Below are 23,594 nucleotides of genomic sequence, written 5' to 3' on the forward strand. Positions count from 1 at the left end.
GACCTTGTTCCTTTAGGGGTTAAAACAACACTTTTAGGGACTTAGGAGCCCTTGATTTATGGACATTTCATGCTTGGTGTTGTAGGGCATAAAAATGTCTATAACACTGTTGCCAAGGTAGGTTATATTAGATTAGTGTTATCTGTTGTTGCTACTTTTGATTTTGAGGTAGAACAAATGGATGTGAAGACAACCTTTCTTCATGGGGACTTGGAAGAGGAGATCTACATGAAGCAACTTGAAGGCTTTGCGGTGAAGGGTAAGAAAGAATTAGTATGCAAGTTAAAGAAGTCTTTGTATGGGCTAAAACAGTCACCAAGGATGTGGTATCACAAATTTGATACATTTATATGGGGACTTGGCTTCACCAGAAGCAAAGAAGATCACTGTGTGTATTTCAAATTAATTGGTGACCATGTTATTTATTTGGTCTTGTATGTGGATGTTATGTTGCTGGTTGGAAATGACAAAGAAATTATCCAGGATTTGAAGACCCAATTGTCCTCCAAATTCGACATGAAAGATATTGGTGCTGCAAACTATATTTTGGGCATGGAAATTAAAAGAGATTGGGCAAAGAGGAAGCTCTAGTTAAACCAGAGGAAGTATATCGAGACAATACTGTAGAGGTTTAATATGCAGGATAGTAAATCGGTGAAGGTTCCTATTCTTGTAGGTGTAAAGTTATCTGTCGAATAGTGGCCCAAGACACAAGAAGAGGAAGAGGACACGTTGCATGTTCCATATGCAAGTGTAGTCGGTAGCCTAATGTATACGATGGTTTGTACTAGACCAGACATTGCACATGCACTGGGAGTATTGAACAGGGTTATGTCAAAATGAGGGAAGGAGCATGGGACAACAGTGAAGTGGGTTTTCAGGTATTTGCATGGCACTAATGATTATTGTTTGTGGTACCAAGGAAGACCAGGATTGGACAAAGTTTTGGATATTCGTGGCTTTGTTGATGTAGACTGGGCTGAATATTTGGATCAGATAAGATCTGCAAGTGGGTATGTGTTTAACCTATTTGGAGGTGCAATCAATTGGATGAGTAAGAAACAATCTATAGTGGCACAATCAACTACAGAGGCAGAATACATGGCAGCCACTCATGCAAGCAAGGAAGAAGTTTGGTTGCAAAGATTGTGTTCTAGTATGGGATTAGTGAAGGGAGCTATAAGGATAGACTGTGACAACCAAAGTGAAATTTTCTTGGCAAAGAACCCTGCTTACCATTCAAAGGCAAAACACATTGATGTTCAATATCACTTTGTGAGGGATATGATAGAAGGAAAAAAGGTGTTGCTGGTAAAGGTGGACACTTTGAAGAATAGTACAGATGCATTGACAAAATATGTGAGCTCTGAGAAGTTCTCTTAGTGTAAAGAAAGAATGGGCATTGTAAGGTTGGATAAATGACTAAGATCTCTTGTGGCTCCCCATAGAAAGAAAACAACAAGTGGGAAAATGTTGGGTTGTGTTATATTCCTTCCATGACTAGCTCCCTTAGTTAACCAGGGGGTTAGAGGGGGGGCGAAGCCCCCTCTTCGTTGCGTCGATTGCGTAGTGGGGCGGAGGGGGGGTCATAGGGGGTTTGAGGGGGGTGAGTAGCCCCCCTCTATGGGGTTCGGGGCAGCACCCTAGGGAATTTTTTTTTGGACCCTATATTAGGTTGGGCGGACCTACCTATGGTTTTGTGCATGGTTTTGGATGTGATGGTTTTCGGTCCATGGTATTGGATGCTTCAACATGTATAAATATGTATTGTAATATGGAAAGGAAAATAATGAAAAATCAAGCTGGCAGTCCCGGTTTTGGGATCCAAGGGAAATCTTTGTGTATATGTCTGTTATATACATATTTTGGCATTGCAACCCCAAACTCATATGTCCATAAACTAAGGGATCCTTAAGTCCCTAAAAGTGTTGTTTCACACCCTAAAGGATCATGGTCAACTGATTACATCATTTCCCAGAAGTTCCACATGAAAAACTACTCAAAACTGGCCAAAACTGGACCATACAGACTGCTCCATGGGCAAGGTACGATGCATACTGACTGCCTAACTGGCCAGTGCGATGCATACTCAAATGGCCTTCTATAGGGTGCGATGAGTGAGAATAGACAAATGACAGAGACAGTTTGCAAGGTGGATGATCATGGAATCTTCAAGAAACTTCTCCTGTGACACTTGCCTCTCTAAATTCGCCCAGGGATGGGTAAGAGATCATGAAATCTCCAAGTGGAACCAAGAACTATCATTGGAATGACACTAATAAAAAACCCAGAGTTGACTCACACCCTTGCAAGACATCTATAAATGGATCCCTCATCTGAGAGATCTAGAAGGCTGGAATTTGGTATTTTGTAAGGAAGTGCTATTGGTTTGTGGGTGAGAAGAGACATTGCATTTTTGGGTGAAGAGGGATTCTACAACTGGGAGGATGATGCTAGATCAGACAGCTGGGTTGTAATCCTCTCTTACATTACTATTAATAAAGTTATTTGAGTTTTCCTCCATGTGATCTTGTATTTATGAATCTTATTGTTTATGAATGTAATTGTATGGTCAATGTGTTTCTGATTCTGCATTGTTTATGATGTTTTAGATAGAGATGCTTTGATAGTTTGCTGTTACTTTGACTCTACAGGTACTCTTTGAAGCGGGACAAGTAGGAGAGGAGTGGCAAATTCTATCAAGGAAAGGAGAAATCAAGCTAGGATCAAAGTGGAAGATCCACGTTGGTCCACTTTTCTTCTCTTCCATCTATCACATTTAAAGGAACTCTTGAAAAGATTACATCGTTTTTTTCTAAGATAGCTACCCGTCTTAGTGGGACTAGCAGTTCGAATAGACACTAGTTTTCCCTGAAACAAAATGGCAACTCCACTGGGGAATGAATAGTTTATTTTGTTTGTTTATTGTTTGCTTTATAAACTATAGATGGAGCCTAAAGTTAGCCAGCTAGCCTTCGAAATTCCTTTTCTATGCAATTGCGAAGTAGATAAACGCTGCTTTAGTCAATCTCCAGGTTGGTTTATGAACTGAACATCTAACTTACAAAGCATCCTAAGTGCTCTTGTGGTAGCTTAGAACCTCATCAGATCCTACCCTTATGCTTTGTGTTTACTGTCCATCATTACTCAGCCTAAATCATTGAACTTAGCTACAAGTTTTGAGAAAAAACCAAGCTCAGTTTCACTCCCTGGCCCATCGCACTGTCTATAACTGTGCAACCTGGATGCATCACACCTCCCGTGTGTTGCAGGTGAGATGCATCCCTGTTTCCCTGTGTTACAGGTGCGATGATTGAGTGAACTGTTTTTCTTCTTTGAAATTTGGTTTTTTCTCTTTGTTTTCAGCTTTATTCAGTAGTTTTGTTGTTCATGATCAGTACCTTCTTGCTATAACCATCTTCCTTCACATTATTTTAGCTTCCATCAGTTAGGAATTGTAAATGTTTTTGTGTGTTTTTCAATCATTTACAATCTTCCTTTGTCGAAAGTAGCCTAATCGAACTGTCGTTTTTGATGCAAGTGTCATAATTGTCATTCTGAATCAAAAGAAGAGTGTTGTAAAGTCTTCTTTTTCTAGATAGTTGATTTTACTTTCGTCATTGTACTTGATTCTGAAATTATTAGTATTTCAAGTGTTGAAAATAGTTTTCAATTCGAAATCAAAAAGTGTCGTCTTAGTCTTCCTTTCGTTTTTGAAAAGATAAATTGTTAGTACTGTCGCTTTGAAAGAAAATAGTTCAGATCTATACTTAGGTTTCTTTTTGTCATTCACACATTAAGAAAGTGGAAAACAAATACATGCATGTGCATCTGCATTTTGACTACTTGCGAAATTTGATTTAGGAAAGTGCATTTAGTGTGTGCTCTATGCTCTTTGCTGAAAGAAAATCATTATCTTCTTTCCTTTGTAGCTAGGATTTTCATTGCTAAAAGAACATAAACGACTGTTTATCATTTTAGATTACATATTTAGGAATTTCACATCTACATCACGCGATGAACCTTGAAAGACAAACTTCTAAGAAAGATCAACTCTAAAATAAACCTCAATGAACATAAAAAAACTTTGGAATCTAACGCAACACATCTAAAAGTCTAGGCTAGAGACGTGTTCTGGCTTCGTAAAACCTAGTAACTATCATTTTCATCGAAGGTTGGGTGATTCCTCCTCTTTGATACGACAAGTACCAGTATGGACTTGTGCTTGCCGTACCGTACAATAGGCTGATATCCTTTATACTTAGGAAGCAGTATCTGCCGCTCTATCGATCATAATGCACTGAACACAGCATTCGGGAAGATTGACTGTCGTACATAAGTCCTTGGTAATTTCTCTATCATTTATCACCAAGTTGTATTTTGCATTTTTACGACCGATTTGGTAAACCCTCTATCTAGACTTCCAGAGCAGTCACTTTCGTTCCTTTTTGACTCCTTAAAAGAAAAGGTCCATCTGAGCACTTGTCACTTCAGGCTCATTAAAAGTCAAAGGCGACTAGAGTCACCTTTAGCTTTTTCTCGACTCTTAAAAATTGAAAAACAAAGTTGTGTCAAAGCATCTTAAAATTTATTTTAAACGGAATAACATCCTTGTTCCTATGTTGATCTGAGGTTGAGATAATGGAGTCTACCAATCAATGAATCCCCCTTGGAGGGAATCCTAGTCCTTTCTCCTCCTGGGGAGATATTGGTTCTCCATATAAGGCTACATTGTCCCTTCCAAGAATCGTAATCGGCCTACTGATATGGCTTTTCTTGACCTCTGTCGTTCAAAACACTGCAATTCCTCAACAATCTAATCAGAAACCAGATGATAATAAAGTTACCCCTTCGCCTTCTACTTCGTTTGTTTTTCCTTCCCCTTCTTCCTCTTTGCTTGGTGAAACTAGTGACACTAAAAACCAAGTAGTTGAGAAGAAAAAGAAAGGGAAAGAGAAGAAGAAGAAGCCAGCTAAACAAGGGAACACCAATGCATCGTTTGGCAAAAATCCACACACTAAAGTTTCCAAACCAAAAAATCCATGCGCAATTTTCAAGGAGAACCATTACCATCGAGATTTCCCTTGCATCTCGTGGATCTTGAGAGAATGTTCTCCCCGGTTGCACCATTCGGTGTCATCAACCCCTGACAGTCAGGTTGATAACACACCATCAACTAGTGAGAATGAAGTCAACAAACAAAAAGGAAAAGTTAGAGTTCCATGTAGGTTATGTGAAGGTGATCATACTCTTCACTGTTGTCCTTTTCTAGATGAAGCCAAAAGAATTTTGGATAACCGTCCTGTTTCACCGCAACAACTTCCACCCGGATACAAGAAACTCTTACCAAGTCCTTCGCTAGTTGAAAATCCGATTGACATAACTCTGTTGTCGATCAAATCACCTATCATTGAAAGTGAACCTTTTGAGCCCATACTAGATCAATGTCAACTGGTCGAGATGGTAGTCGACCCAGTCTTGCCTTTACAAAATCCACCTTTAGATGATATAGTTCCCAAAGAGGATGAGAACGACACTATTCAAATTCTTTTTGTCGATATAGAGTCTAATGAAATTGGGGGCAATCCGCACATTCCTTCACAACAGGAAGAGACCCCCCCAGTTCATGAAACTTATCTGGACATTTATCCGATACCTCCTCTGGGCAATCTAGTCATTTTCTTTAATTGGAATCAACTAGCGAAACCTTGCCTTCCATCTAATGTACCATTCCGAATCATAGTACAAGTTTACAAAATGATCGTGTCTGGCACAATCATAGATGAAGGGGCTTTGGTGAGTATCCTTTCCTCAATTGCTTGGAAAGTGTTTGGTCCACCATCATCTTTTCCTGAAAGAAAAAATTTGTCGGGCTTCAACAAAGGAACATATCGATCGTTAGGGATCTGTTAGGTTCCTATACCAATAGGTTTCATTTTTCATGATTGATTGTGGAAGGGCCAAATATGTTCATCCTTTCATGCTGTAAAGGTTCCATATTTTGTAAACAAATGAAGAAAATTAAAAATGAAAAGAGGGTAGGCCCTAAAAGAAAAATCAAAGGGCAAGAAGAATGAATTGGTTGACAAAAGAAAAAGAAATTGAACCCCAAAGAAAGACCAGGAAAGTGGCCAGTCAAAATGCCACTGCTATCTTATTTGCAAGTTCACAATGTGCAAATACTGTTGTTTATCACACTTGATGGATGGCCCAACAGTTCAATCTGGACCACTCCATATTTAAATTTGCTGTTGTAGAATAGAGAATGAAGATCTGTCCAAACAGTTCAAGCTTGGTAGGATATTAGCTAGGTAGAGAAAATAAGGAACCCAACTGCTTAATCTGGGCCCTTGGAAGAGATAAGGGTAGATTTAGATAGGAGGGCAGTCAAAGGAAAAGAGGAACATCAGGATTTGCTAGTCCAAGTGCACCCAATCCAAAGGAAGAAAAAATGCTAGGTGTAGGCTGGGTAGGCAGTTTGAGGTTGCAGAAACAAGTTTCTGATCACTTTTTGTCTTGTCGAGAAAGACTCATCTCATCAGTGATACAAGTACCAAGGCAGTGGTTTGGTTGTTGAACAGTGGAAGCATGACTAATTTCCCCTTTCATTACCCCAAAAATCATTTACTAACATCCCCTCAAGGACCTTGGGATCTGCCCAATAGTCCTATTTCACTTCATTTTATGAGAAATGCCAAGTTAAACCTTGAGTTTACTTAGTTAAAAGAAGCCACATTTCTTGTGTAAAAATGATCATTCCATACTCATTTCATTTCCCTATGCCTAAGTTTTCACTCTATGAACTTAGCATTTATTCATGTAGTTTCATTCCATATATTCATATTGACATCTTAACATTATTATTTAGCTCCCTTGATCATTTTCCCTACCCCTATTCTACAAAAACTATATAAAAAACCCAAAAAATATAAATATCCCTACCCATTGGCAATTATAGCCATACCATACAAGTTCGGGGAATATTAAGTTCATTTGGGGCTTTATATTAAACCTTCCGCATTCATTAAACCTTTGTAGTTTGTTTAACGCCAGGTTAAATAAATAACCGTGCTAACCCTCCCTCCTAAAGCTTGTGTTAAACTCTCCGCGCGCATGTTTATATGGGATTTGTTTAACAGTTGGTTAAACAAATAACCATGGCGCCCACACAAAACCCATATAACCCAAAGCTTTAAACCCTGGTGCATTATTAATACGTTTAAATATGGTGCGGGCCCCCCTCATTGTGAAACCCCGCAGCTTTGAACTCCCGACGACCGTCCGATCCCGCGCCGTAGATCTGACGGCTGGCGGCGATATCGCAAGCTCTTATTCGCCGAAGGTTAGCGTCTGGGGGATGGGCGGTATTGCTGTCGTACCCCTACCACGCGTCGACTTCCCGGCGTGATCGGAGTCCCCTCTTGCAAAACAACCCTGGGCCAAAGGCGGTGCGGGGAAAAACGCTTACCGCCCGCCACCTGCCTAATGACGTCAGGCCCACGTCACCAATGACGTCGTGTCCACGTCGCCCACTACTCCTCTGCAGTACTGTCACATCATCTACTGACATCACCACCTCGCCACCGTGTCCTGCACCATGTCACCATACACGTCAGATGCCACGTCACCCTCCGTACCCGCTACGTGCCAAAAAGCGCTAAAATGTCCAAAATTCGTTAAAAAGTCGTAAAAACAACTGTTTTCATTTATTTTCTATTATGCGCTTATGGAGAACGTGCATGCCGTTTACGACGAATTTGCCTCCAGAACTCCAATTAGCCAACCAAGCGACTTCCTCCTGCAAATTCCGCCCCTCAGCTCAGCAGTGTCCTACTAATTGCCCTCTGCACCATCAAGCCCATTGTTGACCCATAAACCCTGTTTTTTCGAAATTTCGCCATTAAAATCGATTGAGGAACTAGAATTCACAGAAAATTGCACTCCTACCTGTGCATCACCACCTGTTAATTTACTATATGAGCCATTATTCAAAAACAAACCGGCAAACTTTGCCCCCCTTTGCAAACTGGCCATTAAAACACACTTTGAGCCCATTTCCACCGGCAGATTCTCTAAACTGCCCATGCATTGAGTTCATTTGTCAAAATCCTCTGCAAAATTTCACTCCGATCAAAATTCAAGCCCATTTCCTCTGCATTCTACTCACAGAGCTTGCAATCTAGTAAATTCATTTAAAGACCCTGCTACACTCTAGAACATTTGTTTTTGACCACAAATTTTACACAGTGAGGTCAGTTCTAGATAAGCTCAATCTGCAAATTCCCTGACAAGAGCTTCAGGGCCAGTATCCTGTTTCTGCTGTTGAACACACCTGAATTCCAAACTAAAAACATAGAGAAGTTACAAATGGCCACTCCAACAACACTAAATATCACTCCTCTCAATGCACCCCATAAGGAACTCGAAGCATTACCTTTGGCTGATAGGGACCACTTAATTCAAGACTTGGTTGGTGACAGAAACCACCTGTAGACATTCTGTCAGCTGAGGAACAATCATTTGAACAACAGTGACATTTATGGCATTTGGGAATCAAATTTTCCCATATACTTCCTTCCTTCTGTCAATGTCTTCCCTGAAATTATTCGCCTCTGCTGTGAAAACTATGAGCCAAGTCAAAGGGCAGTCAAGTCTCCATCTGGGAGCATCCTCTTCCATATAACTCCTGACTCCATCAATCAAATGCTAAACTTCAAGCAAACTCAGCTTCTGGTCCCTCTCTCTATGAAATTCCTGCTTGATGAAGGTCCTAAACTCTCCAGCTCAGAGATAGCCCGAATTGCCAAAGTATTCATGAGAGCAGATCGCCAGCCAACAGGGCCACCTCCTTTTCTCTATATAGATTTCAATGAAGTGGGAAAATTACTAGTAGATATGATATCTTATGTGCTGGGTTTCAAAACAAGTGAACATATTGATCATACTATATTGGTCTTGCTGTCTGCATTTACCCCAGGACAGCCCCCTGCTGTCAAATACAACTATGCCAAATTCATTGCCAATAAGGTACATGACCAATTGCTCCAACTGGATAGGGAGGGAGTCTTCAAATACTCATCTTACATCTATCATCTATTCATGTATTATCAACCAGACTGTTTCCAATGCCCCATCAAAAGATTGGACTCTAAAGGAGAAAAGAGGTCTGTCATTTTTTGGACCTCAGTCTTTCATGAAGTCCGCAGCTCACCCTACTCTTACTGTGAGTTCATTTACCTGTTTGTCTATCCAGTCTCTTGTCTCCTGATGAGAACTCCTCCTACTAGGATATCCTATGACATGCAGAAAATATTGTAGCTTTCAAAGAATTACAAAATAGGTGACTGGTACTTTTACAAGAATCACACTGTCATTAGGATATATGGCTGTGAGCTCTGTCCCTATAGGCTGCCAAGATATGTGCCAATGAGACTGTTTGCCTTGGAATATTACAGGCAACTCATCAATTCAGATTTAACTCATTTTCATAGTGCCAAGAAAAAGGCTCGCTTGAAATTAAAAGACCAACTAGGCCCCTTTGTCATGAACAAAAAAGAAGGATGGCAAGATGCTGATCAAATATTGGGGGAGAAACTCAGGTTAAAAAGGAGTTTTTGGTGGGTACCTTATGACCCAGATGGTTTCATCAATGCCAGGAAAATAAAATATAGGATGTCAGCCTATGAACATTGCAAAATCCCACACATTGAACAATTTGCTAACCAAGATGAGTGGGTGCAAGGCACACTAGTTGAAGAGTTCACTTAGGAAGAAATAATGGAGCAAAATGTCAAAGATTTGGAAAAGACTCTTGACTTGGATTCTTTTGAGCAGGTAACATTCAAACTGCCACAACAAGTCGGAGAGGGCACATCAACTGCTGCAGCTCCACAAGCTGCCCAAGAAAGGACTACACCAGCAACAGGAACAAAAAAAGGCAAGGAGGTAATGGATGCAGAGCAAGAAACAATGACAGAACAACCAACTACCTCAAAGGAGCAAAGTCAAGGGTAAGCCGCTCCACAACAGACTGAGGCACCATAGATTCTAGTATTGCAAACTCCTCTCAATGAGGAAAGAAGCAAGAAACGGGACAGGGAAGAGAACACACCTGTAAGTGGGTCAACACAGCAACCAGAAGCCAAAAGACAGAGAGTTGATCCTCAGGTTGAGGAGGAAATTAGTGAAGAAGTCATAGAGAGTCCAAGGAGGGAGAGAGAAACTAGCTAGCAAATGCCTACTAGCTCATTCCAGCAAGAGCAAGAGAGGAAACATGGTATGGAGGTGTCTCCCTCAAGGCAGCAAAGCAAGCAACCGCCTGGTATTAAAGGAACTTTCATGGAAATCAAGGCCCAAAATGAGTTGTTAAGAGTACAGTTGTATGATCAATTTCTCAAGACAACACCCTCCAAACAGCAGAGATTAATGGCAGCTTATGAATTTAAGGAGGAAAATATGATTTTAAGTCATTTCATGCCTAAGATACCACAGCCACAGATAGCTGCAGATTACATAAAGACAAACCTGGAGGTCCTCGCCAAGGACATACACCCAATGGACCAAATTGAGTTGCACAAGCAGACAGGTGAAATGGTCTATGCTACTCTAGCATACAAGGTAACGTTGGCCCATCAACTGAAGGAATCATTGAAAAATACAAACACTCAATTGGATTTGGAGAGAATGTCTTCCTCGGCTAAGGACAATAGAATAAAGACATTGGAGGAAATCATTGTGGAACTAGGGCATGATCCTAAGAAGGATGCCAAAGGCATCCAGGCCCTCATAAAGAAAAAAGAAGAAGATATTGCTGCACTAAGAAAGCAATTGAGGCTGCCTGCAACTATGCACCCTCAAACAACAGAACTTGTACAAGAGAAGGAAGGTGAAGATATGATGGATCTGTTGATGAAGATGAACCAAAAGATAATTCAAATGGAGCAAGAATTGGAGAAAGCATTGCAAGGCAAGCAGGGAGAGTCAACCTCCCAGCCACCTGAAACAGCTCCAACAGTTGCCATTATTCCTCCCACACAAGCAGCAGCAATTCCTCCTGTCATTCCAGCATCCACAACAGCTACATCAACTACAGATGCTACAACAGCAGCAACAACAGCACCAAAATCTAGCATGAGTATGGAAGAAATGATGAAGGCAGTCAAAGAGCTAGAAGTTCAGGTGACAGAGGTGAAAGAGGCGAAAGAAAAATTGGCCAAGCTGGAGGCAAGCTATGACAAGTCCAACATGACAGTGGCTGAAAAAACAAGAGAAATAAAAGCCTTGGAAAACAAAATAAAAGCCTTAGAAAAGGAGCTTACTCTAGATAAAATTCTAGCTGAAATCAAGAAAATTTTGTGGGCCAAAATTGGCCAGTCTGTCACTGACCAATGACATTCAATTCAGACTATACATGAACAAATAGAATTGATAGGCTTAGCTCAATTTGAGACTCAAAGGGCCAGGGCATAATTGGGAAATATGCTTGAGCAGGCCAATAAAATGATTCAGTTTCTGAACACTCATACCAAAGAGCAGCTGGCAGCTTTGGATATCAGTAGCAGGACAGATACTATTCTGATAGTGAAAAAGGTGTTGACTCTAAGGAATTTTGTACAGAATCTAGAAAGAAAGTGCCAAGAAATGCAGGAAGAAATAAATGACTTCAAACTAAAAGTTGCAGCATTGCAGAGCAAAGGGTTACCTAGCTTACTGACCAGTAGTGGGAGATTGCTAACCCGTGAACAGTATACTACCAGAATAAATAACTATGTTTCCATCAAATTACAACATCCTCAAGCACCTCAAAAGAAACAGGGCCTCCCTCTGGATAGAGTCTTTATGACAAATTAGAAAATCTGTTCTATATTGACCATGAGATAAATCACCTGTTTGAGGTTCAGCCCAACTTTTATAGATATACTGATGCTGATGAAACACTGATTAAAATACAAAGACATTAGTTGCCTACAGAGTATTGGTGGCAGGCAATGCTGGAAATTTTACCCAGGTGATTTCATTTTTGTTCATTTTCTAAGTCAGATACAGGTCAGCAACTCCACATACACGGGCCACTTGCCGAAGTGTCAAAATAACAGAAAAAGAAGGTTAAATGTAATGGTAACTCATTAAAAAAAAATCAAATACAGGTGGCAAAAGACAGCACATCAGGGACGCCAGCCAAAGCTATAACTATCAGCCAAAAAAGGAGCCTAAAAGTCAAAAAAAGAAAATCACCTAAGGCGGCCAGTACAGCCTAACTACTTCCACATGTTGCGCGGACTTCCACATCAGTTATTGCTATTTGCCAGAGTAGATACATAAATTTATTACTAGATATTTTGCTACGGGATATTTTTGTTAAAAACTCTCTTATATATACTCCCAATTGATATGTATTATTGTTGGTGATTTTCTCTCTGAACTGCGCTGTAAATTCTCAGGCTCTCTAATACAAAGGCTGTTTGAAGTTCACTACTGTTGGACCGTCTGAATGGGGATTTAATGTTCTAGGGAACTGCTACAGAATTCTTGTGTCTTTCTATGGATCAATAAGTTGCTCTAACCTGTGTTTATGTCTTCTGTGTTTGCAAATATCATATATGTTTCATGGTCTTGGTAACAAAGAAAAAGAATAGCCCAGGATTTGTTTAAATGCACCCTGTGTTCAACCTCTGCTATTAATTATGTTTTCTTCAGAATTAGTCATAAATATGAATTCTTAGCTGCTCATGCTTGCACTAATTCTTTCATTTTTGAATGCTATTTGGGAATTCTTAATTGCTCATTGATAATATTCATGCACTTTCCCTTTGCTAGCATAACGAAAGATTCTTGATTGCCTTTCATTCCCTGACTTTCATTCCACCAATTCCCAGATTTAAAAGTTGTTCCAAGACTGATTATCTTGCTCTGTAGCATTGCCCTTTACCAAAGAAAACACTCTCAGCAGTTCTTCATCATTAACTCCATTTGCCCAATGGAACATAATGTTTTAGACTTGCATCCCAGCTCTGCTTGAGATCACCATCCAACAAACTTAAAACCAAACTTTGTGCATCATAACTAGCCTAAAATACTTCAAAACAAAGCTAAATTGCAAAGAGAGAGCCCTCTCTGGTTGCATATTGGCTAGAATCTGCAACTAAAAGACTGGTTAGTGGTTACCTCGGCCGTATTCCCCCATTAGAGCTTTCCTGGGGAACAACCTGAGTGATAACATCATTGGCGACTCCACTGGGGATTTGAATGACTATTTGTTACTGCTGTCTATTTTCTAAAGCTACAGATGGAGCCTGAAGTTAGCCAGGTAGCCTTTGAAACTGTTTTTGCTGTGCATTTACAGGAGTAAATAAACGCTACTTCAGTCAATCTCCAGTCTAGTTTTAGGCTTTAAACAGCTATCCCAAAGATTTGATCAGTTTCCGTGATTTAACATATATAAAGGAAAGCCCAAACTTTCCCATATTTCAAAAGGAATCCCTTCAGAAAATTCTCAAAAAAGATTGTGATCTTTATAACATTCCCAGAAAATACCAAAAACACAAAGTTAGAAGCTGGCTTCAAAGAAGAAAACTCGGTACACCAGGTCAAATCCTGATCCAGATCCTCCAACTGTTCTTGAAAATCCTAATTTAATCTCTAAGACTCTTAAGAAACAAGAAAATCTAGAAAAATCTGCTGATTTAGATCTTGACATACTTCAGCTTAGACCTACAGAATCTGGGCTTGCACCTGGGAGAGGAGTAGTCCTTTCAACAACCTCTCCTAGTTCTTCATCCACACCTCAGAGTATCCTCTCTACTCCCCCATCAACTGCACAAATTCTCATTGTTGTCCCTGCTGTTCTAGCTGTATTATTTCTTCCCGTTGTCCCATTTATCCCTGTAAATATGGCAAACCGTTATGCTCCTCTACAGTTGCCTGGAAATCCAGGGGCTATGCCTCAGGATTATCAGAGAAAAATCACATATTTTGATGGTACTGGCTCCTATACAGCCCAACAACACACTAAGAAAATGCAAGATTATTTTGAGAATTATGAAATTGATGATGATGATGTGAGAATGAAGATCTTTGTCCAAAGTCTAACTGGTGATGTAAGAATTTGGTTTAGAGCGCTTGCTGCAAATTCTATAGCTGATTCAGAAGCTCTTTATCAATCCTTCTTAAACAGGTGGGAAAAGAGGAAAGACCCTTTACACATCTTAACAGAATATGACAATTTGAAAGGAGGCCCACAAGAAACAATCCAAGACTATTGTGCTAGGTTCAACAATGTCTATAATGCTATTCCTCAGAACCTTAGACCTCCACCTGATTTGGCCTTAATCAAATTCCCTGATGGATTTGATTCTAACATGGCATATCAACTGAGGGAAAGAGCCCCTCCAAGCTTAGCAGACATGCAGAATATAGCTGTTAGTGTGGAGGCAAACCTGATTGCTAAACGAAATCAGGCAAGAGCTGAAAGAAGAACAACTTTCAAAGAAGAGCCTTCAGCATTTGAACAAAAACTGGATGCAATCATTAAAGGTATGGACAGACTTGGAGATAGGGTGGAAACTATTGAAAGGAAATCATCTTGGGAATGTCAACCAAGTAACACTGTGAGAAATCCAAACTTTAGAAAAAATCAAAATCCAAATATGGGAAGGGCTGCCCCTGACTAGAACATCAGACCTCCATTTCAAGAGAACTATGCCAAGGCCTCAACATCTAGTGAACCAGCTGAGGACACCCAATTCAATCTAATGGGGTTAAACAGTGAGCAACAAATCTTCCTAACCCAAGATGACCAAGAAGCTCATAATTTTAACCAATTTCAAACCAAATCCGGAGAGTCATTTGATTTTAGGGAAGGCTATGATGCAGCGGTCTATGAGGTTCATAAACAATACAAATTAAGAAGCAGAACCATATATGTGCCTGAAGCTACTAAGATGAAGGATACCAAGCAGCCAAAGAAAACAAAAGATAAAGTTGTCCTGATAGAACCCTCTACCAAAACAGACCCAGACCCAAAGGAAGTCACTATGGAAGACATATCAGACCTACAACCCTAAAAAAATCAGCCATACACATCCCATTCTTCAAAAGAAAATCTAAACTGTTCTCCTGAAAATAATTTCCAACCAAATGTACCTCAATATAACACTCCTGATGAAGAAAAGGTCACTAAAAATTCAGCAGAAAAGGAAAAGTTTGTTGTCCACAATACAAAAATTCAAATGGAAAAACCTTTTAAATTAGAAACAGAAATAGGCAAGCTGAAAATAGCTATTCCTCTCTTTGAATTGGCTCAACATGAAGTTTATAGACAACAAATCAATAGGTCACTACAAATACCAGAGAATAGGGATGCAGTCAATGTTCTAGATGATCAACCTGAATTGCTTTTTGGTCCTGAGGTCAATGGTAAAATAGTAGATGGAGGGGTTCCTCCATTCTATGTAAGCTTAAACATTCATGACAAAGTGCTGCATAATGCTATGTTTGATTCGGGAGCTTCCCATAACCTAATGCCTAAATCTGTGATGGAGAGATTAGACCTAGATATTACAAGGCCATACAAAGACTTGTTCTCATTTGATTCCAGCCAGGTTAGGTGTCTAGGCCTAATTAAAGATCTTTGTGTATCATTAGTCCAATATCCAGCCAAAACAATCTTGATGGATGTGGTGGTAGCTGATATTCCACCTAAGTATGGAATGCTTTTGTCCAGATCTTGGGGTGCAAAACTCCAAGGGTCTTTACAGCTAGACATGTCCTATGCCACTATTTCAGTCTTTGGCCACTCAAAGAGATTATACCGGGAAACACTAATGAAATATGTGGTTAGCAGTCAAGAGAAACCACAAAACTTCCCCATCTATTCGATGCACTCCGATATGGATTCATTCGTTTTATATAATGCTGAGATGTGTCCCAAAGCTGATGTCAAACTCCTAGAAACAACACAAACAGAAAGCATGAATGAACAATCTAGTGCCCAAGGTCAAAAAATTGTTGATGTGATTGATGCAACCAAGGAAAATGACATATCATTTGAGTTACAAGAGCCAAATCTACCCATTGAACAAGCTTCCAAGACTCCTACGGCTAGTCATATCCAAGAAATCTTATGGTACTTAGAGTTTGATGGCTCGGTAAACAAATTAGGAGCAGGGGCGGGGGTTTGGATACACAACATGCAAAATTACAATGCTGAAGGTCATGCATATAGGTTAAATTTTAGATGCACAAACAATATGGCTGAGTATGAAGCCCTTTTGTTAGGACTCAAACTGATCAGAGGTATTGGGGCAACCAAGGTTTCAATTTTAGGGGATTTAGATCTGAGTATACAGCAGATGAAGGGAAATTTTGTTACAAATGATCTTAGGTTGAGAGCTTACAGAGGGGCAGCCATTGAAATACTTAAAACCTTCTCAGAATCTCAACTCACTAAAATTCCTAGAAAGCACAATCTACATGCACATAGCTTGGCAACTTTTGCCAGCACTTGCAAGCTACCATTTGAGCCCAACCACCACTTCACTGCTGAAATCAAACACAAGCCTGCTGTCCCAAATAACGTCAAGAATTGGCAGGTGTTTGAGAATGATACACAGATAAATAATTTCCTGACTTTGAAAGAGGAATTCTCAAGTATAAACATTGATACTAGCACCATTGATGAACAACAACAAATATACAAAAGTGAGCAAACTATCTTAGCTGAAACAACAAATCTGATTTTGCACCCAACAACTTTTGATGACAAGAATTTACAGGAGCTGAAGCAAATAGACCTTGATGAATTGGCTGAGGCGAAATTTGAAGTAATTGAACTAAAGGATAATTTTCTGCCTACGGGCTTGACTCCTTTAGAGGACATATTTGATTCAAATGATATTTCAAGAAAGCCAAAAATGAAACCACCGAATGCAGAAATTGAGGACTGCAACATTGGAACCACAAAAAATCCCAAAATTGTAAAATTGTCAAAAGCATTACCTTCTGATCAAAAGCTAAAATACATTGAGCTGTTCAAAGAGTTCCAAGATGTCTTTGCCTAGAGTTATGAGGACCTCAAGTCCTATGATACTTCGGTCATCCAACATACTATACCCTTGAAAGAAAATCAAAAACCTTTTAAACAAAAGCTTAGAAGGGTGAATCCTGTCCTCCTTCCCCTGATTGAAAAGGAAGTTAAACGAATGTATGAAGATGGAATCATTGCACCTATCAAGTTCTCAGAGTGGATTTCAAATCTAGTGCCTACTAGGAACCGGGGAGATAAGACTGTGTGTTGACTTAAGAAATTTGAATAAAGTCTCTCTCAAAGACCACCCCTTACCAAAAATGTATCATGTCCTACAAAGGGTAGTGGGGGCTTCTAGGATCTCATTGTTAGATGGATTCTTAGGATTCAATCAGATTTTAGTCCACCTTGATGATCAGGATAAAACTGCCTTCACAACACCTTGGGGAACCTTCAAATATGTCAAAATGCCTTTTGGACTCAAAAATGCTGGGGCCACTTTTCAAAGAGCAATGGACATAACCTTTGCCAAAGAGATCCATGATTTCTTAGTCATATACCTTGATGACCTCACTGCTTTTTCAAAATTAGACCAAGAACATTTAGACAATTTAAGGCAAGTGTTCCTAATTTGCAGAAAATATGGCATATCATTGAACCCAAAGGAATCACTGTTTGCCCTAGAAGAAGGCAAACTCTCAGGCCACATAATTTCAAAGGATGGCATTAGGATTGACTCGGACAAAATTCAAGCTATTCTCCAAGTGCCTCACCCAAGAAACATCAAGGAACTATAAGCCTTTCTAGGAAAGATCAATTCCCTAAGAAGATTCATTCCCAATTTGGCCGAGCTAATAAGACTGTTGAATAATATGCTGAAGAAAGATTCTAAAGTCAAATGGATGATGGAAGCTAAACAAGCCTTTGAGGACATCAAAACAGCTTTAACAAAAACACCAGTCCTCACAAGCCCCAAGTTTGATATAGATTTCATGATTTTTTCCTTTGCATCTGAGCATACTATTGCTGTTGTATTATTGCAAAAAGATGATCAAGGATGTGAGAAGCCCATTGATTTCTTTAGCAAAGCCCTCAGAGATGCTCCCCTAAAATATCGGATCATGGAAAAGCAAGCTTATGCCCTTGTAAAAGCCATCAAGGATTTCAGAGTTTATATCTTGTACTCACATGTGATAGCCTATGTTCCAAATGCTGTGGTTAAGGATATTTTAACTCAAAGGAATTGAAGGTAAAAGGGGTAAATGGATAGCTAACTTTCTAGAGTATGACATTGAAATCAAGCCTACAAAACTCATAAAAGGACAAGGGTTAGCTAAATTAATGACTGAGACCAATTTCCAAGCCCTTGACATCAATGAACTGGATAACGAACAGGAGCTAGCGACTCCACAGATCAATCAAGCCTTTTTACAATCACTTTGGTATGCTGACATATGTTTTGTATTCTTAAACCTGCAAGCTCCTCCAGGGTTATCCAGGACTAAAAAGAGATTCTTAAAAATGAAAGCTTCAAAGTTTTGTATTATAGATAATGTGTTGTTTTGGAAAAACCATGAAGGTATTTTGCTAAATTGCCTAGTTCAGGATGAAATTGATAAAATACTCAAGGAATTTCATGCAGGGGACTGTGGCGGGCACTTGTATTGGAAATCAACAGCTGATAAAATCCTAAGGGCTGGATTTTATTGGCCCTCCCTGTTTGCTGATGTGAAAAAATTTGTAATGTCCTGCCACAAATGCCAGATCTTTGAAGGCAAGAAAAAGCTGCTCCCTTTGCCCCTCAAACCTATTTCAACTGAAAGGCCATTTCAGCAATGGGGTTTAGACTTCATTGGGGAAATCCACCCTTCCTCCTCTGGCCAACATAGGTGGATTTTGACAGCCACAGACTACTTTACCAAGTGGATAGAAGCTGCCCCTTGCAGATAAGCCAATGACTCAGTCATCATGCAATTCTTAGAATCCAATATGCTTTCTAGATTTGGCTGTCCAGAAAAGATCATTACAAACAATGCAACAACCTTCAAATCCAAAAGAATGATCAGTTTTTTCCACAAGTACCACATTACCTTGGGCCATTCCACAACCTATTACCCTCAAGGCAATGGTCTTGCTGAGTCTTCCAACAAAATCTTAATCAACATCATCAAGAAAGTCTTGGAGGAAAACAAAAAGAATTGGCATAAAAAACTTGTAAATGCACTATGGGTAGATAGACTGACCACCAAAAGATCCATTGGAACAAGCCCATATGAATTGGTTTATGGCATGGAGGCAAGATTCCTTTCATCTTTGGTAATCCCAGTGATAAAGTTGCTGCAAGAAATACAAGCAGAACCTAATGATATTCGAAGAAGGATCAATCAAACTGGTGAGCTCCAGTATTGTAGCAATAATGCTACAACTCCTGGGGCTTCCTGTCTCTTAATTTTATCAACCCGGTAGTTCGTACAAACTTGGAAGCCGCGGTGCTATATGCACAAGTACTAGCTCTTGTCGCAGCTGTCACTTGGTCAGCTGGCACAAGTCCGCTAGGGCTCAAGCCAACTTCTATAGGCTCTCAGAAGAAGCTTGCTAATTGATGGACGAAAGCTAATCTCAAAGGAAAGCTACTTTACTTGACAAAAATGAACTGAAAGCAAATCAAAGCATGTAAACCTAGGAAACCCTAATTCAACTAGTCTAACCTCTACAATGCAAGGAAGGTAAATGCAACTTATACCAATGCTATCACTACCTCTAACAACTGAAAATGCATGGATCTAAACTGCTTGCATCATGAAAGTTATGTTTTTGTATTTTTCTTTTAAGTGTGTGGAATGATGGTGATCTTGTGCTAACTAGGGTTTGGTTGTGCAGATGGGATGGAGAAGGAAGGAAAGCGTGGGATAGGTTGGGGAGGCTAGGAGAGGTCCCTAGGGATCCTTGGCATCCATCCACAGAGGTTCCTCGCATTCAGATGCTCGGCAACCGAGAGAGTGGCCCCCTACAGGATGGCTGTGGAGGATCCTACAAGATACTCTGTTTTCTACAGGATAGTCCTGTAGGTCTTCTACAGGATGTTTTCGAATTGGATTTTTGAGGATGGATGGTTGATGGAAGATGCATGGATGGTTATAGGGGTAGGATGGGGGTCTGAAGTGACCTACGAACTGATGGATGGAGTGATGAGATGATATGTGGAAGGCTGATTTGGCTTTAAGGTAGTTGAGGCAACAATGGAGAAGAAGGTAAGGTTACTTTGGCAAAAGAGAAGATGGGAGATGAGCGAACAGACTTGGTGATGGAGGAGCTGATCTGAACGAGGCTCAGATGAACGAGGAGGTGATGAAGGTGATAGAGATGCCCTACACAATGCTTATTCAAACAAATCAATGAATTCTTGCAAACAAACCAAGTCCTAGCTAACTCAATCCAACGGTTAATGAATGAATAAACAGCAGCCTTGTTTGAAAAGAGAACCATATACATCACATGAGAAAGAACATGCCAAAAGATCTAAATGCATACAAACTCCTACCAATCTATTATAAACATGAGAAGCTACTTGAACCATCAAAAGAAACCTAAGTAACAAAGCATGAATTAAATCTAAAGAGAAGATTTTATTCCAAGAACGCAACAAAGACACATAAATATAAACAAGGGAGGTACTAGGCGCTTGAGATGGGCCCAACCCCAAGAACTACAGCCTCCCAAGAGTGAGTTAGAGCTGGTGCAAAGCTGGATCCATCTTTATTAATCAAGAAATGAAAAGTACATCAAAACTGTCCATAAGAAGAGCTTGAGAATGAGCTGAAAGCAAAGCTAATCCATGGCCTAAAAATCGAACTACAAGCTAGCTAACTAATGGCTAAAACCAAATGACTAACTAGCTACAAAAATGACTACCAACTAGCTAACAAAAATGACCAACCACTAGCTAACCAAAATGAAGCCCCAAGCCTTCTTATTTATACAATTTGAGGACCCAACAGTCCTCATAAAAGTTAGGGACTTGGCTGCCCAAGACTTGTAGTTAACAGCAGTCCAACTTGACTTGCTTGGCTGCCCTTGAGCTCATTGATTTGGTGGCCTTTGAACTCCGAGCTGATGGTGGAGAATTCGAGGTAAGGGCCCATAAATGAGGGGGACACCTTCCTACAAATCCTCTAGCTTGTTCTCCCACGAATTTGGCTGCCAAGTGCTCATTAAGACCTTCAATTTTGTCTCCAAGTTGACCAACAAGGCTACACAAAGCACCCATTAGACTTGTTGGCATAATGACTAACCAAATTCACTCTATTAACATAAAAATAATCAAAAACATGCAATAAACAAATGAGAATGGTGGACTAAGCCAAATGAGGAGGTTGAATGAGCCCAAATAATTGTGCATTTTTGGGGCTCATCATCACCCCCCTACTGAAAGTGTTGCTCATCCTCTGGACGTCCTTGGCTAGCATCTCGTCCGATTTCGCCTTCGGCTTCCCTCTTTTCAAACGTTCCTGTAGAAACTGTTCTGTCTTCCTGTAGAAACAGACTCTGTCTTCCTGTAGAAGCAGTCTTTGAGTCCATCCTCTTGATTTGCTTCTCTCTAGGTGAAGGTTTGTAGCTTCCTCATGCTCTGTTTAGCTTCTGCCTTCTCTACCGCAGCCTTTTTTCTTGTTCTGCCTTTGTTTGAATGTCTTGCATTTTTTCATCATTGGTTTTCTCTTATTTTTCAATGTATTTTTCTTCCTTGCCATTCTTTATTTTTCTTCAGCACTTCCACTAACTCATCAACATTAGTTCTTTGAGTATCCAGCCTTGTCCTCCCCCTCTCGCTTCTATTTGGCTCCTTGTATTTCTCTTGATCATGTAAAAGATCCCACCTATTCATTGTATGACTGTACTATGACAAGACACAAACTTGCTGCTCTTGGTTGGTTAATGACATGCCTTGAATAGTCCAAGCTATGATTGATTTCCACCTTACACTTATTTCATCTCATTAGTCTTATGGTCAACTTTAAGTCGCACCAATGTTTGTTAACTCTTCATTTGTGCAATTTTGGCCACCTTCAATTAATCCTTCTTGCTGTAACTGCCAAACCTGATCTGTCACAGTAAATAAATTTTTTCATTCCCAGCCTGATTGCTTTTTATAAGCATTCTCAAAGTAGTGTTCCCCTGTTCTCGATTTAGACAGCTCCAAACTAGCTTGGATTTATGACATGATCCCTTTACAATCCTGGATCACCTGCATAAAATTTTTATATGATACCATACTCTGTTTTAACAATTATGCTCATGCCTGCAAAAGACCCTAACCAAGTTTTCTTCTTAAGACACGTTCAGATATGCAAACTTCAAATTTTTCATACCCATGCTGGCATTCACAGCTGCATATGGCGTCCTTATAAGAGGATTTTAGATATGAAACGTGGAGAGATGCAGAAAAACTGAGAAATTCCATGCAACACACAATCACACTGCTATTTTTGACTTACAGGCAAACTGGTCTCTAATTCTCCTGCTCCAGACAGTTCAATTCTCCACCTTTCAAAATATATATCGTGCATGGAAGAGTGTTTACGAGCCTACCCTTCTCGGAACTTCAGATTTGATGAGGGAAATCTCAGGTTTCTTTGTTCCAAAACGTTGTGTCATGCTTCCTGTAGAAGACCCACCCGTTTCCTGTAGAACGCCCTTGCATAGGTGGGTTTGAAAAATGGCCGAGAAAGCTTGGTTTGCTGCTATGGGGCTGGTGTGGAGCTTGTTGCAGCTGCAAGGAATGTGGTAAACTGGAAACAACATCGGTGAGAGTTCGATTGGCCATTATGAAGATTTCCGTTGATGGAGGGTGAGCTGGCCAACTACACGTTGGCCCCATGCAGACTGTCGGTCCTCACTGCAATTTTTAACTATTTGTTCCTTGCCTATAATCACGTCCATCGATCACGCTGAAGGTTAAATGGTCACCACTGCCTGTTTCCAAATTTCCTCTTGAGTTGGCTGAGCACACGTGTCGTATCCACCCACCAAGCGCTGTTGAACTAGATGATAGTGTCTAGTTGGCTGGCCACTGATTCTCTTAACCACAACCATCTCATTCGTTCATGCAATGCTTCGAATTACATTCATGCAACAGAGGAACAAGGTTAAGTCACGTACCTGCAAGTCGTGCGTGGTTGCTTTGTGAAGCGTCTTGCTGCATGCATGTGTTGATCTTCATTTGCTGCATGTATGGTAGCTTGATTGATGATTTATGGCTGTTTTCTCTTGTGCAGGTGCCCTCTGGACGGATGCATGCAACAAAAGTTCATTTCCACGTTCAGATTTGCACATTCAAGCTGCTGTTGCTGCATCTTCACCAAACCAGAACTTCTTTTTGCCATTTCTCCCAAACGGCAAACCGGATTGAGCTGAAACTTGGTGGGCATGTTCCTACCATCATTATGCATCTCCCATAGCAAATTCGTGATCAATGGATGCACGGATTTCGAGAAAAATGGAAAATGGCTGAAGAATTCAGAGGTCGATTTCTCGGAAACCGTGCATCGGAATCGGCTGAAACTGCTTGGGTAGG

The sequence above is a fragment of the Pinus tabuliformis genome, chromosome 7 (assembly GCF_031772625.1).
Source record: "Pinus tabuliformis cultivar Carrire ecotype Pingquan chromosome 7, CPIR1, whole genome shotgun sequence".
Lineage (NCBI taxonomy): Eukaryota > Viridiplantae > Streptophyta > Pinopsida > Pinales > Pinaceae > Pinus > Pinus tabuliformis.